This window comes from Lissotriton vulgaris, chromosome 6 (assembly GCF_964263255.1).
Source record: "Lissotriton vulgaris chromosome 6, aLisVul1.2, whole genome shotgun sequence".
Lineage (NCBI taxonomy): Eukaryota > Metazoa > Chordata > Amphibia > Caudata > Salamandridae > Lissotriton > Lissotriton vulgaris.
The window spans coordinates 458,888,140-458,908,037 of NC_141694.1; positions in this window are offsets into that span (position 1 = coordinate 458,888,140).

Sequence of the window (19,898 nt, forward strand, 5' to 3'; positions counted from 1 at the left end):
CTCGTCTCTGTGTCCTGGCTCGCCTTGCAGTCACACCCCAGCCGTCACAAGTACACGTCTGCACCGCTAGGCTCAACCTTGTCTGCTCCCCTCCAGGGCACCGGAACCTTGCTGGTTATTAGCTATAAGCATGGGCGAATTTTGCGGATCTCGCGTTCGCGAATTTTGCGGATTTGCGGATTCGCAATCCGCAAAATCCGCGAATTCCCGCGAATTTGCGGATTTTTTTTTTTTGTGTTCGCCCGTGTTTCTGCCAGTTCGCGAGGGTTTTTACAATTTCGCAATTTGCGAACTTACCTGTCGGGTCGCAAGTTTTGCGAACTTGTTGTTTCTACGTGTCCAGCCTGTTTGGGACACTCTTCTTCATCACTGCCACTCTCTGTCACCACTGCCACTCTCTGACTACTCATGCCACCCTCTGGCCCACCCATGCCACCCTCTGTTTCATCACCACACCCTCTGGTTGTCCAGTGTACATTATTTTCGGCAAAGCAAAGCACACCTTCCCTGCCTCAAGTGACCTGAATTAATTTGGGGCTGATTAATGTGTCACAGAATATTTTTTTAGCTGGCACCTGCTTCCTTAGTGCACCCTGATTAGTGATCTTTTGCACTTGCTAAGTGCTTTCATTGTTGCAAAATTAGTTACAACACCTGCCCTGCCCCAACTGACAATAATGAATTAGGGGCTGATTAATGGATTTTAACTTCCAGCCTGGCTCCTGCTTGTCTCCCTTAGCTGTAATTCAGGACCTTTGTGGCATATGTGTAACTATTCTGAGGTTCAGAGCAGGGTCACATAATAGTTTCAACTGGCAACTGAACTCTGGAGGGGCCCCTCAGGAAGCACTACAGGAAATGGCTACTAATGATGAGCCTGAACTTTTGAACCTGGTAAGTAGTTACTTTCAGTTTTGCTAAGAGCGTATTTCTGCAATTTTGCACTTATTCGCGGGGCGCGAACTCACGCGAACAGTGCGAGCAGTGCGAGCAAAATCCGCTGCTCGCGTATTTGCGGATTTTGCGGGAGATTCGCGAATCTCGCGGATTGCGAATTTCCCGAAAATCCGCAAAATCCGCGAGCGGAACGGATTTTCCGCCCATGCTTAATTAGCTACCGTCTCTCTCTCTCTCTGTAGCAGTGCGCTCCGCGCTAATTCTCCTTCAGTCTTTCTCAGAGAGTTTCGATCTTAAATCTTTCTCGGACTTCAAAGATGGCGACTGTCCGCCATAAGATGATTAATGGCAGAGATGCTAACGGCTAGATGCCGCCTACGAACTAACTGACAAACTGACTAACACCTTCGCTAATATCAAAGCCCGTTCCTTCATGGAAATTCACGGCCAGTAACCTGCCGCCCACCAAATTCTTGTACCTCCCCGTACCAAGGACACTTTCCCAGCCGGCCGGCCTGAAGTTGTGTCTTCGGAGTGGAGAAAAATACATTCCTTCGATAAGGGTCAGCCTGAACCGGTTCTCTCCAAGCGAACAACAGCTTGAAACTAAAACATTACACCTCACCTAGAAAGCCTTCTCGAGCTACTGGGTAGAAAGCAAAATGGAGTCTGTCTCGTTTAAGGCCTACGGAGCCCACAATATGCATAGCTCCATGGAAAATAGCCCAGCATGTTAGCAAATGAGCAAATCATAACTAATACTTATATATCTATCCCCTAACTTAAATTCATAAGCCTTACTTTAAGGAAAAATGGCACGAAAATGCCCTAATATATGTAAGACAGGGTCCCTGTCTATAGTCCTAATCCCTATGCTATGGGGGTGATAGGCTGGAGTCACTCTCCATCATTCTCCTTCTCCAAAGAGCCCGCAAAAAGGCAGCCATTACATACGCCTCAAGGGCTCAATCATTATTGTGCTAATTTACTGTGTGCTATTGAGTTTACTGTATGTAGTTTTGCCTCTAGTCACATAAAGAGACTAGTGAGATGTGTTTAGAATAAAGACATATATTTTATATATATACCTGGTGTGGTTCTCCTTTCATTTGGTCATTCACGAGATTATAGTATGGTAAAACAAGCTGCTTTACATTCCTCCAAGACTTAGTCTGAAGGCTGCTCTCCATAGCTACCAATAGGATAGCTTTCAATGAAGGTTGTCTCTTAACCTATCATCAATAAGGGTCGTTTGGACTGGTGCAAGGTGCCTAATAAAATAGTGGACAGCGTATGCCAGCCTAACTTCTCACATTGGTGTGCAGCGGTTGGGATTCAAGCTTTCCATTGTTTTACCAGATAATCTCAAGTGTTTGACTAAGTGAAAATCACTAAAGGTACCTGAGGTACATATAATACAAGCTTAAAATACAGTAAGTTCTACTGAACTTAGAGTTGTGTGTCAAGGGCTTAGCACACTCTTTCTACAACTCAAGAGTGTTTAGTAGGACACACTAGAGTAGGTAGTTGCATACAGCAAACCTCACTAGTGATGTCTTCAAGGCCAGGAACCTGTGGGTCCCTGCCAGATGTCAGTACTGTACTGGCATCCAAGTATAACATATTTCCATTCTTAGAATTGAGGGAATTGTGTACTATGATGACATTCAAGACAGGCAAAAGTGCCAACACTCAACGCCTCATCTCAGTACTACTGCTAGATGATCTTAAGAAGGTTTCAGAACCTGATGGGGTAGGCAGTGGGTGTGGAGCAGCAGAGGAGGAGGGGCCCAGTGGTGAAAGCCACCAGGACCAAGACTCTGATGTTGACCAGGAAGGTGACAATGACCATGACTTGGAAAGTGCAACTCCTACTGGAGATGAGGAGGAAGGCCAAGGTGGCCCTATCTTTGTCCCCTCAGGAAGAGTTGGAGGTACACCTAGGAGGGCCAGATCTCCCTCTGTGGAGTTTGACCATTCTTCGTATCTATAGGACATCTGTTTCTTCTCAAAGGAGGGAATTCTCCCAGGAGAAGAGAGAGAGACAAATGAAGTATGAGGAACACCAGCTGAGGATTAGAAGGCAGCAGGTAGCCTTAGAAAGGGAATCCCCGGAGCTTGAAAGAGCTAGAAAAAAGATGGGACTAGAGTCCCATGGTGGCAGCAACTTCTCTGGTGGTAGAGAAAGATCTGATGACCATAGGAATTTAAACAAGATTGTCCCTCCCTACCAGAGTGGGAATGAAATCCACAAATGGATGACTGTACTGGAAAGGGCCTCTAAAGTTCAGAAGGTCCCCCAGGAGCAATGGGCAGCTTGCAGACAAAGGTAGAGATAAGGTCCTCACTGTAAAAGAATGGGTTGCTGATGATTATACAGTCCTGAAGAGTACTTTGATTGGGGGGTTTGACCTAACCACTGAACAAAAAAGGATAAAGTTCAGAGATAACCAAAATGCTCAGACTCAGGACTGGGTTGACTTTGTAGATTGTGCTACCAAGGCTCTGGAAGGTAGGATACATTGCAGTAAGGTATTTGATTTCAAGGGATTGTACAACTTAATTATGAGGGAGCAGATCCTTAGTAACTGTCAAAACCAGCTTTTACACTAGTACCTGGTGGACTCTGATCTGACCTCTCCCCAAGAATTGGGAGAGAAGGCAGACAAATGGGTCAAAACCAGGGTAAGGCCTAGGAATCAAGGTGGGGACCAGAAGAAAGATTCTACCAAGTCCCAAGAGAAAGGGCGGGAAAAATCAAAAGACGAGTCCCCTACAGGGCCCCAAAAATCCACTTCTGGGGTTGAGTCCCAAACTCCTTCCTCTCCTGAAAAGAAACCATATTGCCATGTCTGTAATAAGCCTTGCCACTGGAAAACTGATCCCAGTTGCCCCAGGATTGGCAATAAATAAAATGTTCCTCTAATTACCAATACCACTCCTCCTGTGGGATTACTACTAGTAGTATTAGTTGTAATTCCCAAGGCGGTAGTGTTGCACCCAAAAAGTTAAATGTATTCACATGTGGAACCGAGGTGGGCCCTAGTTTAGACAGGTCCCCCTCACAAGCCTCCTTAGTCTGTGATGGTGGCATGGGATTTGCCACTTTTACCATGGGTCCCAATGCTTTGGGCAGGTACGGACAGGAGCCCATAATTATTGGTCAGAAAGCTGTGGACTTCTGGGACACAGGGGCTAGTGTCACCATGGTTACAGGGAAACTAGTCCCCCCTCAACAGCTTTTACCTGAGTTTAAGTACCAGGTGACCAACATTGATGGTATCAGAACAGATCACCCGATGCCCATAGTCAATCTCAGCTGGGGAGGGGTCACAGGCCCAAAAAGAGTGGCAGTGTCTCCAAACTTGCCTGTAGATTGCCTACTGGGCAATGATATGGAGATTTTAGCCTGGGCTGAAGTTGAACACCAAGCCCATCTGAGAATACTGGGCGTCCCTGAGAGAGTCAGTGGTGCTGTGATGGCCACAGTTCAACAATTTTGGAGTGATGGAGCCTGAAAGAATGGAACACTCTCCTCCACAAGAGAGCACAAGTGATGAAGAACAGTCTTCTTTACCACAGACTATAGGTAAGGGTCAGCCTCCTCAGGGAACTGATCCTACCCCTAGTGAAGGAACTGACAAAGAGGTATTCAGGCCTGTCCTGACAACCCCTCTGATGGCAGGGGACCTTTCCAAGGTTGTACCCAGTCTGGAGCAGGTAACCTGCCCCTCTCTACCCTCCCTCAGTCAGCCCAGGGCTGCAGAGGTGAGGGAGATCAGTGGACCCCACATGGCTCCCTGTCTAGAGGAACCCCCCCATCAGCAGATATGGGGCACCCAGTCTAGTAGCCCTAGCCAGGTGAAAATGCCTTAACCCTCTGAGGGGTCCCTTTTGACATTAAATAGAGGCCACCCCCAGATGAAGTCTGTTGGGCAAAGGCAAATTGGGACCCAGTGGTTCCAAACATGCCAGGTCCCTCCAGTGTTCCACCAAAAGGGACCCAACCCCCAGCTGTAGGCAGCCAGAGTTTGACCCTTACAGCAAAGTGCAACTTATTCATGGAAAGAAAGGCATCCATGGTGACCAGCATTCTGAGGAAGCTGAAACCAACCTTATTAGGTCCTCACTTCCCCACTCAGACACCTCACCCGCCTTTTACTTTACCAAAACACACCAAAGGTAGTGAGTCCCCATGGTGGAGATCCTCTCATACCCTTAGAGTGAGGGATTGCTTAGTGGACCATAAGAAAGGGGGTAACCATGCTAGTGCAGGCACTTCCTTATATGGCCACTTAGTCAATAAAGGCTCAACTGGACAAGGTTAGCCTTATCTCCTTTCGTGTGCGGGGGGTATATAGGAAGGTGGAATCTGACTACATGGTTGCCCCCTCACAATGATGTATTACTGTATCTGCTAGATCTGGCAGTGGCACTGCCTATACCACAGACAGCAGTGTCGGAGCTCGCATCTGTCTCTGGCTTAGTGGTAAATCCCCACAAATCCCAATTTATGCTACTCGAAATGCTCGCGGACATAGCTCCCACAACTCCCACTGCCTTGGTACATTGACGGAATCTGCTACCTGGGCGTCAGAATTGCCACAGACAAACAGCGATTCTTGCATCTAAGTATTTGAAGGGTCATGGTGAACCTCCAAGCGTCAATTCAATTTTGGAAGGACCTCCCACTGTTACTGATGGGTAGGTTGAATATAACTAAGATGTTGAAATAGCCACTGTCTGTTGGTTACGCAAAATTCACTTTATGGGATCGCTGTAGATATTTCAGAGAGCTTGATAGACTTCTGGTAAAATTGCTCTGGTCTACAAGATGAAAAATAATTGGGATTTATATGCTACAGCATTCATTGGAGAGAGAGGGTATAGGGCTCCCCAATCTAGAGTACCACCAAAACGCAATCCATCAGTTTCGATGAGGGGAATAATTGGGAAAAACGTTTGTTGAACGTGAAGATCCAAAACGAGGGTTTCCAAAGATTCTAATGTTAGGGGTATGCATTCCAGACACCTACTTCTTTTTAATTAGGCAGATAAGCCACATCTTGGAACAGGTGTAGTGACGGTCCTCAGTAGGGCAGCATATGCCAGTGAGATGCCGATTTGGGCAATTGAAACCTGTTGCAGATATAAAACAAAATATGTCAGTGAGAAAGTCGAAGAATGATGGATGCAAAATATTGGGGGACTTGTATATCAGGGGCCAATTTATAACCAGCCAAGATGAGTTAGAATCATATGCCCTTGGCTCAAGACAATAGCTATAAAACGTATCACCTACTTATCCAAAGCACTATATGATGAAACTCTGACAATTATCCCTAAAGCCAATGCCAGATGGGAGAAAGGTTTGGCGCAAGATATTACCCCGCAGTATTGGCAAAATGTCCATGAAGACGTGCGTAAAATCAGCACAATTGCCTTATTTGATCTAGTCTAGTACAATTATGTCCATCAATTATATATTACCCCCTAGACTCTGCATGCTCTCCATCCTACTTGACCCGATGAATGTCCGAGGTGTAGGGCCCCAGCGGATAATTTTTTTACACATGATTTTGCAGTGTGCCTACATTGCATCATCCTGGAGGGAGGTGCTGCAGACAATTAAACACGCTACGGGTTGGGAATTTGAGGGCATGCCTAGTGAAGTCTTTCTTGGCTTCTTTCCAGCCCCAGTAAAAACGAAGTTCAGTCGCAAATTTTTAGGCCCTGAGTTTGGTACTTTCCAAACGATGCATCGCAATTAAATGGATGAATGGGAACCCACCAGAACATAGAGTATGTCTCCGAGAATTGCTGGAATGGGCAACATCTAAAAAGATCAGAATGAAGCATGTTAGAAAAGACATGAAACTAGAGGACAACTTAAGGGCATGGAGGCAGATGTACGCAGACCTACAGTTGGGGCACACACACCGGGTTTACAACACACAGGTGAGTAACAGATTGCTATACCGCACACATGACATCCAAACCAGCCAGCATTGGGTGCTGGAAGAGGCTGCATGACATGCTGACGATTGGCAAAAATGACCCTATACTCAATCAAGAAGTGCTTTACATTTGACCTGTAGCACTGCTTTACTTTTACTAAATAGCTATTGTCTAACTGTTTCTTATTAATACATGAGTATAGCCTAAGTGGGAATAATGATATGTGGAATATGATCTAACCAGCCATTAATGTTGAAAATGAATATACATGGTTAAAATAAGTTAGTCTCTTATTTGGATTGAAAAGGATAGTGGAGCTATAGAAGAAATGTTTATATATGTTTTTGTTTCTGAGCTTATAGCAGTAGGAGGAGGCTTGAGATAAGTAAAAGGGAGTGGAGGGGAAAAGTCAGAGAGAAGGGTTTAGAAAGGCTTCATTTTGGGGATCAGATTTTTAAAAGAGGTATGAGATGATGCAAGGAGTGGTAGAATAGGGAAGAGCCTAAAAAGGGTTATTTTGGTGATCGTAGTAGTGGTATGGGGTTTGGGATGAATGGGAAGTGGAGGTAGAGGATATACTGTTATAGGTATTTGGTAAGAAATAGGGTAGTGCACTGGAGAGAGTAGTAGAAGGAGGTTTGAGATGAGTCAGAGAGTCGAGGCAGAGGATATATTGAGAGTGGTATAGGGTGAGAAATAGGGTACTGCATTGGATATGCTGATTGAGAAGAAAAGTAATAAAGATATAGATCCACAGGTACAAGGAAGGTATATAGATACATGAAAGCAAGGTAGTATATGTAGATTAAAGCTGCATTAAATAAACTCTGGCTTTCAAGTGTTGTTGTACTTTAAATTAATTATATTTTTCTTGTAATTCAATAGTGAAGCAATTGTAGATAAATAGGTATGTTACAATACTTATTATGAAGTCACTTATATACATTTTAAAACATAGAATAATGTAACTATCAGTAATATGTACATTTGTTAAGCAGAACAAATGAATATTTATATATATTTTTTAAACATAATTATTCTACATATGTATACAAAGCAATACACACAAATAGGTACAAATAAAATGCTTACATATAGGGGGATACGTTGTATATTTCTGTTTTCATATGGTGGTTATGTGGGGAAGAGCCAATTCTTAAGTGGTTTTCTGAAGATTAGGTGGTTATCCATTGATCTTATGATGGGGTGAAGAGTTCCATAGTTTGGCTGCCTGAACAAAGAATTATGTGCCACCCATGGCTTTTTTCTTATTTTTCTAGAGCGGAGGTTCTTTTGTTGAATGTGTTTGGTGATTTTATTTCTGATAAAGAGCAGTCTTGTTCCATAAATTGCTTTGTAGGTTATACAAAGCATCTTGAATGTGGATCTTCTCGCAACCGGTAACCAATGCGGGGATATCAAGGTAGTTGAGATGTGGTCTTGCGGTTTTATATGTAAGAGTAGTCTGGCAGCAAAGTTCTGAATCCATTCTAGTCAGTTTATGGTTGTTAAAGGTGATCCGTGGTAGAGCAGAATAAGGGAGATGGTAGCCTTTACTTTGTGTGGAAATACCAAATGGGGCAATATTTGCTGCAAAGCTTTTATAGTAACAAAGCTTGATCTTGTGCCTAGTTTGTCCACTTGAGCATTCATTGATAGCTTTGAATCCATGGTCACTCCAAGGTTTCTTATTTCCTTTAATACTTTAGGCGGTATTCCCAGATCATCAGGCCACGCGGCGAGCAGGTCAAAATTTTTCCAATCGCATACGTGAGTATTTCTGTTTTGGAAGCATTCAATTTGAGATGGCTCTGTGTCATCTATTGATCTATGCAGAAACAACAGTTGATGGACAGAATGCAGACCAATGTCATCCATTCACCCCAGTACAGAGATCTAGGCCTAAATCCATCGTTTTTTTGCACTCCACACCACCCCAGTTAAGACATGGCCATCTGCAAATCAGCCTTGTGGCTGTGCCTCATGGGAACAGTCCAGCCCGAACTGCCAAGCCATGTCTTTCCTGGACCGGAATCAAGCATCCTAGGACCGGTTTCTGGCTATCAGCCATCTTTAGCCAGGATAGCTTGACTCCAGTGGTGTGGAGAGCATGGGACTCATGTCTGAGCATACCCATCCCACTCGGGGAAGACAAATGCAGAAACAACAGTTGATGGACAGAATGCAGAACAATGTCATACATTCACCCCAGTACAGAGATCTGGGCCTAAATCCATCGTTTTTTTGCACTCCACACCACCCCAGTTCAGACATGGCAATATGCAAATCAGCCTTGACCCTGTGCCTCATGGGAACAGTCTAGCCTGAACTGCCAAGCCATGTCTTTCCTGGAACAGAATCAAGCATCCTAGGACCGGTTTCAGACTATCAGCCGTCTTCAGCCAGGATACCTTGACTCCAGTGGTGTGGAGAGCATGGGACTCACGTCTGAGCATACCCATCCCACTCAGGGTGACAAATGCAGTAACAACAGTTGATGGACAGAATGCAGAACAATGTCATACATTCACTGCAGTACAGAGATCTGGGCCGAAATCCATTGTTTTTTTTACACTCCACACCACCCCAGTTCAGACATGGCCATATGCAAATCAGCCTTGACCCTGTCCCTCATGGGAATAGTCCAGCCCGAACTGCCAAGCCATGTCTTTCCTGGACCGGAATCAAGCATCCTAGGACCGGTTTCTGGCTATCAGCCGTCTTCAGCCAGGATAGCTTGACTCCAATGGTGTGGAGAGCGTGGGACTCATGTCTGAGCATACCCATCCCACTCGGGGTGACAAATGCAGAAACAACAGTTGATGGACAGAATGCAGAACAATGTCACACATTCACACCAGTACAGAGATCTGGGCCTAAATCCATAGTGTTTTTGCACTCCACACCACCCTAGGTCAGACAATTCCATATGCAAATCAGCCTTGACCCTGTGCCTCATGGAAACAGTCCAGCCTGAACTGCCAAGCCATGTCTTTCCTGGACTGGAATCAAGCATCCTAGGACCGGTTTCTGGCTATCAGCCGTCTTCAGCCAGGATAGCTTGACTCAAGCGCAGAATATTTCCCTATCTTCCACTTCTGCCAGTATGACTCCAGTCCAAGCCTTAGTATTATGTAGGATAGACTATAGCAACACCCTTTTGGCAGTTGCTAACGCAAACCTAATTGCCAAACCTCAGGTAGTCCAAAATACTGTAGTAAGGCTCTTTCTCAATTTCCCTTCGTATACTTCTTATGCCTCGATGCTGAAGAAATTGCACTTTTGCCACTGAAAAAAAGCTGTTGTTTTAAGATCTGCTGCCTTCCCAATAATGCCCTAATAGGAAAAGGGCTGTTTAATCTGAAACAAAAAATGAAAGCGTACACACCTACCCGTAGTCTAATATCCTGTGTTAAAGCCTAATTGTGGTAGATGTGATTATTTTATTTGTGTTTATTAAAAGTGAAGACCTACTGTCTTTGGAGTGAGAAAGGCCCTCTCTGCAGATGGCAGATGGAGAGCACTATGTGCTTTTAAAATACCCCTCACACCCTATGAATTCCATAGTGTCATGCTTCATCATAGGGGTCTTTCTGTCCCTCTACGGGGCGGGCGTGCTACGACCTACGAACTACGCGGGAGCACTTATGTTTTTGACGATAGGCTATGTGCAATGTGAGGACAGTGATAGGTGATAGGGGTGTAGGGACCTAAATACGTGAAAAAGTGGTGTAAAAATAGTTGTTAAAAAGTTCCCTGGCTAGTCGAAAAAATTAATTTAATGGCTTTGCTGGCTGGGAAAGTTTAAAAGGGGTTGATATTTAGAGCAAAATGTGTTGTCTACTTGGTCGACATGACATGTTTCATAGGCAGTCCCCTCCTGCCTACTCCTCAGGACCACTATTGGTCCCTACTAAAAATACTCAGTTGCAAATATATATTATATGCCTACAGTCCTAAAACCTGGTAGCAAAAATCAGCTGCCTAGTTTTGTCTCTGGGCTTGAGTTGGCCCTGTTGGGCCGTGAAAAGAACAATATGACCAATTGTGGTCCCTGTGGAAGGATGAAGGAAAAAATAGAGAAAAATACAAAATATGTCATGTCATGTCAACCAAGTAGACAACACATTTTGCTCTACATATCAACCCCTTTTTAGCTTTCCCAGCCAGCGAAGCCATTAAATTAATTTTTTCGACTAGCCAGGGAACTTTTTAACAACTATTTTTACACCACTTTTTCACGTATTTAGGTCCCTACACCCCTATCACCTATCACTGTCCTCACATTACACATAGCCTATCGTCAAAAACTTAAGTGCTCCCGCGTAGTTCATGGGTCGTAGCACGCCCCGCCCCGTAGCGGGACCGGAAGACCCCTATTCTGAAGCATGATACTATGGGATTCATAGTGTTTGAGGGGTATTTTAAAAGCACATAGTGCTCTCCATCTGCCATCTGCAGAGAGGGCCTTTCTCACTCCAAAGACAGTAGGTCTTCATTTTTAATAAACACAAATAAAATAATCACATCTACCACATTGATAGAATCTCATTGTTTATATACAGCGTATAGGAGGGTAATTCTATCCCTACTGCCTCTGCACTTCCTCATTTGTTTTTTTGAATCGCAAACAGTGTCTGAGACACTGTTGTGCATTAAGTTTAGCGAGTTGCAAATTGCGAGTCGCAATTTGGTGCAATTTGCGACTCGCTAAACTTAATGGTCATACATCTGGCATTTTTTTATCCCTCTAAATAGTATCTTTTCTTCGCTTTTTTGATAACTGATTTGTATAATCTGTTAATTTTCTGAGGGCAAAGTTTGTCTTCGTTGGTTTTTGTTTTGAGCCAGGCACATTGCAGCTTTCTAATTTGTTGTTTTATCTATTTTAGATCTGTATTTTGCCATGGTACTTGTTTTCTTTCGTTCTGATGTGTGATTTTTAGTGGTATCAGGATATTAAAGGCTTCCTGTAGTTTGTTAACATAATTAATTGTTTCTAGATCAGCACTGAATGTTAGTAAAGTTTGTACCTTCATACCGCCGAATTCCATGAAAACACTTGTGACAGCATTAGCCCTGTCCAGAGTCCATTACAGAAATGCCTTTTATATAGGGCCTGAAAAAGCAGTATTCACTAAAGCTTCAATGTCAGCAAAATGCAGCAGCTGTTGTATATTACTAAATTTCAATCAATCTCCCAAGGACTAAGAAAGCTGCACTGGCTCCCAGTGGAAAAAGGGATAACATTTAAATACTTGTGCCTAGCATTCAAAGCATAACATGGGAAGGGTCCTCAGTACCTTAAACAACATCTAACCAGAATGCTAAGATCATCACAGAGGAAACTCTAACAAACCCCCAAATCCATCAAAGCTTGTTGGGGTGGAAGACATTTTATTCAGGGAACAGTGAAATCCTGGAACTTTCTTCTGACTGACATAAAAAAAATAGCCTGACACTGCTCTCCTTCAGAGAGACACTAAAAACATGGCTCTTTGTTAACTATATCTCCACCTCCACTCTTCTTTTGGCATCTTATCGCTCAGCCCCAAAACGCCCTTGGGTATTCGTGCTCTATATAAATTCGCTAATCAAATCAAATTAATCAAATCAAATGAGTTGTGTTTATAAGTGTTCCAAATTGAGTTTGTTCCATGGTCGATAGGTGGATGCATGTTAGGTGGCTTTATGTGCATTGCTTAGTGTTGTTTTATGTTAGAAAGCAAGCAAATGGTGGTCTGATCATGTTTCTGGAGTTATTGTTTGAAAGGTAACTCATTTTGTATTAGCAAAAATTACATCTAGGATGTGTCCAGTGATGTGTGTAGGTTTGTGGACGTTCTGAAGCAGTTTTGGTGCATCTAGGCCAGCGATTATTGTTTTTGGATGGGGCATATTGGGTTTGTCAAACCAAATGTTGAGATCAACCAGAATGCATGGGTTGGAGTGTAGTGATATCAGGTTTGAAACAGTGTCTAGAAGGGTGTGTGGGAATGTTGTATTGCTAGGTGGAGGTCTGTAAAGGAGCAGGAAGTTGCAGGAGGGAGACAGTGTAGTATTGCATCAGCTGAAAAGGGCCTCAAAATCTGTTATTGAGACGTCGGCACCTTTTGTGATATTTAATGTTTGCCTAAACACAAAAGCTAGGCCACCTCCTTTTTTGCCTATACAATTTTGGGTGATCATGAAGGACTGAAGCCAAATTATGAATAGTATGTTTGGCTTCACATCAGTGAGAAGGTTGTAGATGTGATAATTGTTTTAGAGAGCAATCAAGCATTTATTAGTAGACATTTAAAAGAATGTTCTTTTCCAATAGTGTGACTTTGTTTTGTAGAAGAGTGAGCAGTATTTGTGGGCTTGTAGCAGGTGTGTCCTTACTGTTGGTATTAGGTATGCGAGGATAACAATTGAGTAGCTGTTACGTATCATGTTCTTTATCCAGCAGGCTAAGAAGGCATTTGTAAGGGTTTGCATGTGTTGGTGGTAGAGACAGTGTTTGAGAGGGAGTTGTTGTGTTATGTAGTTTTTGTGGTGTAATTTTGTTGTGCAGTAAACATGAAGACACAAAGTTGTGAGGTTGCTTATTTTGTTTGTGTCTGTTTAGGGTGGAAGATGTATGAGTTAGGGGAGGTGGTGTAGCATGTGGGTCATGTAGTAAGGTTCTAAATTGTCCAATGGATGAGAGGCAGTTAAAAGAGAGTTGCTGTGTTTCTGTATATGTGTTTGGCGTGGTGGATGAGAGATGACTTGGCATTGGAATTTGTTCATTTGTGCAGTTTGTAAGGTGGATTCATGTTTGCACTTTGTTATGGTAAGTATTATGAGGTTTTGCGCTTTAGAGATTTTGTTGTGCTGGTGTGCATGATATGTTTTGTTTTCGAGGAGCGGTGAAAGGAGTTGCTGATGTATTTTTCTTATGAGATGGATTTGATTTATAGTATTGTTTGTGAGTGGAAGATGTAAGGTAAAGATGGTAGTGATGTGTTTGTGAGTGGAGTGTATGTTATATGTAAAAGTGGATGAACTAGAATTATGAGTGATTGTCTTAGACTTGTTTGCTGTAAGAGGTAATATGTGTGGTGCTGTGGAGTGTAAGTGTTGTGCTGTTATGTTATTGTGGTAGAAAGAAGAGGAGGGTGTTGTTTGGCGAAATGATTGAAGGCTGAGTATATGTGTGTTAGTGACAAAAGGGGTCTGCTAGGAGTAATTAAAGCAGGGAATGTGGGTATGGATGGTATATGGTTAAATACGTTATGGATTTGTGTTGTGTTAGTGATGAGCAGGTCACAGCATTTTCCACGCTGTGAGGGCAACGGCATAGTCTTACCTGCATCCCAAGCCATGAGGGATACAGCAACAGTCCCACCTGCATCCCAAGCCGTGAGGGTAACGGAAACGGTCCTCTCTGCATTTCACGCCCCGAGGGCAACGGCAGTAGTTCCACCACACGCCGGACGCACCAGCAGCAGCGGGAACTACATCTCCCTGCTGCCCCGGAGAACGGCGCACCAGTGATGCTCCAGACGCGCCCAGAGGTGCTTTAAGAACGAGGAGCGCCGAGAGCGCCTGGGGGTCACAGCATTTTCCACGCCTTGAGGGCAACGGCACAGACCTACCTGCATCCCAAGCCGGGAGGCATACGGCAACAGTCCCACCTGCATCCCAAGCCGCGAGGGCAACGGAAAAGGTCCTCTCTGCATTTGACGCCCTGAGGGCAACAGCAGTAGTTCCACCACATGCTGGACGCACCATGCAGCAGCGGGAACTACATCTCCCAGCTGCCTCGGGAAACTGCGCACCAGTGATGCTCCCGACGTCCTCGGAGGCGCTTTAAGAATGAGGAGCACCGAGAGCGCCTGGGGGTCACAGGTCATAGCATTTTCCACACCGTAAGTTCAACGGCACAGTCTTACCTGTATCCCAAGTCGTGAGGGCAACAGCAACAGTCCCAACTGCATCCCAAGCCGTTAGGGCAACGGAAACGGTCCTCTCTGCATTTTACGACGTGAGGGCAACAGCAGTAGTTCCACCACACGCACGGCACACCAGCAGCAGTGGGAACTACATCTCCCAGCTGCCCCGGGGAACGGCGCACCAGTGACGCTCCTGACGCGCCCAGAGGCGCTTTAAAAACGAGGAACGCCTCCCGCCTCGCGGGACGTGCCGGGAGAAGCCCGGGACAAGGGTGGGGCCGTCTGCGGACGTCAGCGGATGAAAGAGGCCGGGCTGGGGCCCCCTCATGGTTCTGGTGAAAGGTATTGGAGTAGGGGGATGATCGGTGACTAAGAAGGAAGAAAAATCAGAGGAGAGGCTGACTGTATAGTGGCACTGGTCCCTACAAAACGCAAGTTGTTTGAGAGGGACTGTGTTGGGGGGTTGGATGGTGCGTTTTATCTTCTTTTACCCAAATTGAACTGTATTCTGGCAGGGGGAGGTGAGTCAATTTGAGTGTGAATAAGACTCTGTAAAACCAATTTCACTTCTGGGCACTGTTTTAAATACTCCCAGTATGGCAACTAAAGTGAAAACTCACTCAACTAGAGCGAAGTTGAATTCCCCTCCCACCCGCCAAGGGGTCTTACATGATAAAAGTATAACCCCCCTCTTCACTGCACAACCCAACGCAATTGATTGTATGCTGAGAAAAGCTATTGGGGTAGTATCAAGCTAAATAGACTACACAGAAAGACGCTTGTCACTTACTCCAATACTTGACCCTTCCATTATGCCTCAGGAACTAGGGGATGAGTTATGGTCACCCCCCCAGTCATTGCCTCAGAGTCATCTGATCAGGATATTACTTGTGCACAAAGGGGTATTGGTGAAGAAAGGGTGGATTCTATGCCCGGAAAAAAAGTTGCAACTAGCAGGAATAGAAGAACTTCCCTCAAGAAATCAAGAATTAAGAAAACCAAAAGAAGCCTTCACTCAACTGAAATAGGAAATTCGCTGTTAGATACTAGGGCTAAGCAGGTGCCCCACTCGCTAGCTCCCCCGAGCTGGATGGCCCAAACAGTCCTAGATTTACAAAACCATCTAGAAGCATTTATTGTCAGTCAAATAAAGCCACTAGCCAGTAGACTGGATACAATTCTAAACAAACTAAAGAATAGAGGAAGGGTGCAGGGAACATCCTTGGACAATGGCACCACGAACAACCCGATTATTATTGACATTTGTCAAGACCAACAGCCGGTTATACAACCCAGTAGGATCCCGAATGTGCTACCCACGGCTATACAGGCCCCCAGTCTACTAGGCATCCCCTTGCACTCGGACAGGGGCATGGATTCTGGAGAGGGGGTGTTACGGGGAGGGGTGGGACTTTCTGGGCCATTAACAGAACGGCCAAGTAATTATCCTTCCAAACCTGAACCAGAAGTGGCAAACCAGACTAGGTGTGTTGCCAATATATCAACCGGTGAAACACTACCAATCATAAATTTACCACCTGAAGCGTGCCCCTATGTAGTGGTGCTGGCGAGGGTCCCAGACCTAAAGAAAGAGCAGAGTGAGTCACACATGGAATTAAAAAACTCAGAATAGGCCTCTTGCAGGTAGAAAAAACAGGGAAATTCTCCATATTAGAAGGGTGGGTTGGATTGGCACTTGGTATAAATATATATTGGGGAATTGTATTATAGTGAATTCCAGGGATGCAAGGGTAGTGCAGCACATTTTCACTTGTGGGATGGTTAACTAGGCAATTAGCATAAGATCCCTGCCATCAGGGTATTTTTACCCTAGACAAAACGCCCCTTATGACCTGGACCACCTCTTTGGGAAACCCAGAGAAGATCCAAACATAAACAAGGCTCGTAACTACACTTCATGTGGCACGGTGGCAAGAGATTGGGATCAATATAAATGGACCAATAGATTTAGCCCCTTGATGTCCCTAGAGGAAAATGATTGACTGTTAAGGCTCCCCCTCAAAACGGAGAAGGCAGCAACAAGAGGAGCTGGAAATACAAACCCGCAGGGATCGCAAGGTGTGGGGCTGAGGGTGCCACAAAAGGTTGTCCTTACAAATCTTTCCTCTTTAGAAGAGGTTCCAATAACTAAAGATGGTTTTGGGGTGAAACCAGCGAGCATTTTGGAATATAAGACCGGGCCTGTAGCAGGAGCCAATAGCTGCGAGGTGGAGTTAAGGGACAATTCGCCTCTACTCACAATACAGTGTCGAGGGGCTCAAGCAATGTCCTTAAGGATAGATGACGGGTCTGATACTGGAAGCCTAAGTGACCAGGGACAAGCTTGTATTCAAACACTAGAAAGGGGGTAAAAATAATTTAATGGAACGTTGCCGGCCTAGCGAATAAATTTGACAACATTGAATGGCGGCAATACATAAACAAGTTCCAGATAATCAATTTGCAAGAGACCTGGGTGGTGGATAATAGCCCTTTTCAAATGACAGGGTATAAATGCTTCTTCGTGCCCGCCCAGAGATCGAGATCAGGAAGAGCAATGGGAGGGCTATCCTTACATGTAGATTTAAATCTGCAAGGAACATGGACTAGCCCAAACTGGATATCTCACAATCTCCAGGCATTAGGGTTTAGGGGTAGCGGGCTAAGGCTGATCCTGTTTAACGTATATAATGAAGGAGCCCTCGGAGGGAATAATCCCACACCCAAGGAATTAGACCAGAGACTCACCCAGGAACTAGCCAAAAGGAAAGGGGCTTCAGAACCCACTGTTCTTGTTATGGGTGATTTTAATTGCCACCTATGCCCATCGTTATTTCCCCAGAACGTAGAATTGTCCCGTTGTCCAGTTGAGAAAGGCCCCCATATTGAACAGACAGCAGAGGGAATGGTCTTTAGTAGATTTCTAAAAACACATGTCTTGTAACACACTATTGACATGATTAGGCTGGCGAAAGAGGGAACCCTCGCCCCAACTTTAAAAGGGAGAGGGTGCTCGTCTTATATTGACTATATCTTAGCATCCCGGTTACTAAAAAATTTGATTAGATCGGTGGGGATTGAGTGGAGCCCATTTAGTGACCATAATCCTCTGGTTTTAGAGCTCACGTACTTGGGTCGACCTAAAATAGGACCCGTGGTCGGGGCCTCTGTTAGGGCAATGGACCGGGGACGATGGCTCAGGTGGTCAAAAATTGATGGCGAGGCCTTCTATAAATCACTAATGGTCACTGGGAAAGTACCTATTGGTGAGTGTTTAGATCCTGCGGTCGAGGGTCCACATGTAATTAGGGCATTTGGATTAGTAACTAGCCTGATTGAGGGGCTCATGAAGTCAAGTTCTTCTAGGAATAATATCACCCACCCAAGATGGTTCGACAGGGAATGCTCGCACGCCCTGAAGGAGCTAAAAACTAGTCTACAAAATAATCCCATGGATAAACAAAGAGTAGTGCAGTGCAGACAGGCATATAAGAGCGCAGTAAAGAAGAGGACACTATCACTCCAAGTAGATGCATGGGCAGATCTAAGGGAGGCCGCAGATAGGAGGGACATGTCAGAATTCTGGAGAATAATTATTAAACATTGTTTTCAGGATAATAATGCCCCTGAGATCAGTGCAAACATCTTCCCAGAACAATGGCTCACACACTTCAAGGGCTTGTATAATCACAGCCAGGAACTTGCCCTGGAGGGGAGATGGGCCGGCCAGCAGGGCCAAGTAGCAGAATTTTCCTTAGAGGAAATTACTGTAGGGATTGAGGGCTTGACAAGAAACACCTCCAGATTTGTATCTGAATAACATAGATCTATGGGCCCCTATTCTTACTAGAGTCCTAAATGCGGCTATTAGGTGGGGTTTACCCCGCTCCTGGTCCACGGCAGTAATTGTCCCTATTTCTAAAAAGGGTAATAGGGGCAACCCCCAGTGCTATCGGCCTATTTCATTAATTGATGACTCTGCTAAAGTCCTGGGTCGGGAAATTCTTAATTGTCTTATGGAGTGGACCGAAGAACATGGTATCATCTCGGACACCCAGTACGGTTTCACGATAGGGAGGTCAACAAGTGATCAATGCCTGAATCTTTATTTGCTGGTAGCAAAATATACCAAAACTAGCAATGAAGTGATCTACTTGGGGTTTATGGATTTGGCACCCGCCTTTGATCATGTCAATAGGGAAAAACTTTGGGCCTTGATGGGTAATCTGGGAATCGACCCGGGCCTAATTAATATTCTAAGTGAGCTACATCGGGATACCACTGCCAAGGTCTGCTATAAGACAGAGGGAGAGAACACATAACCCTTCTCGTGTACTAGTGGGTTGAGGCAGGGTTGCATTCTTGCCCCCTTCCTGTTCTCGCTCTATATTAACAACTTTGAGCAGGCTTTGAAGACAGATTACCTGAGAGTGGGAACTTGTCACATCCCAGTGCTTTTGTACGCTGATGACGCGGTCCTACTGGCCCGTACTCCGAAGAGTTTACAGACCATAATTGACGGATTTGCCAAATTCATGGAACATTACACCTTTCTGTGAACCTAAGCAAGTCCCATGTTATGCTGGCTGGCACAAAACCATGCAAAAAGTTCTCTTATAGAATAGGGAACTAAACTTTAGAAAAGGTACAGTCTTTTTCCTACCTCAGCCTGTTATTTTACGGATCATTAAAATTTGATTCCCTAGTGGAATAGCGATGTAGCAGATTGATATCCTCAAATGGTGCCATAGCTGGTTATGGGCGTAGGCTTGGTCGTTGGTCCCCCAAACAAATCATGAATCTGTATAGCTCTATGTGCTGCTCTAAAGCTACATATGGCTCTGAACTGTGGGGTTTTGTTAATGTTGACCAATTGCAGCGGGTGGAAAACAAATATCTGCGATCAATCTTGAAAATACCCAAGAGTACTCCTGCTGTAATTGCCCACAGGGAACTATGGAGGCCATACATCGAGGACCTGTTTAAGCTCAGACCGATTATGGCATGGATTAAAATGTGGGTAAACCATGAGGCAGCTTTGAGTAGACAAATCTTAAGAGACAGCTTGGACAGGTATAAATGTCTGGAAATATCATGGCTGAAATACATGAAGACTACCTTGGA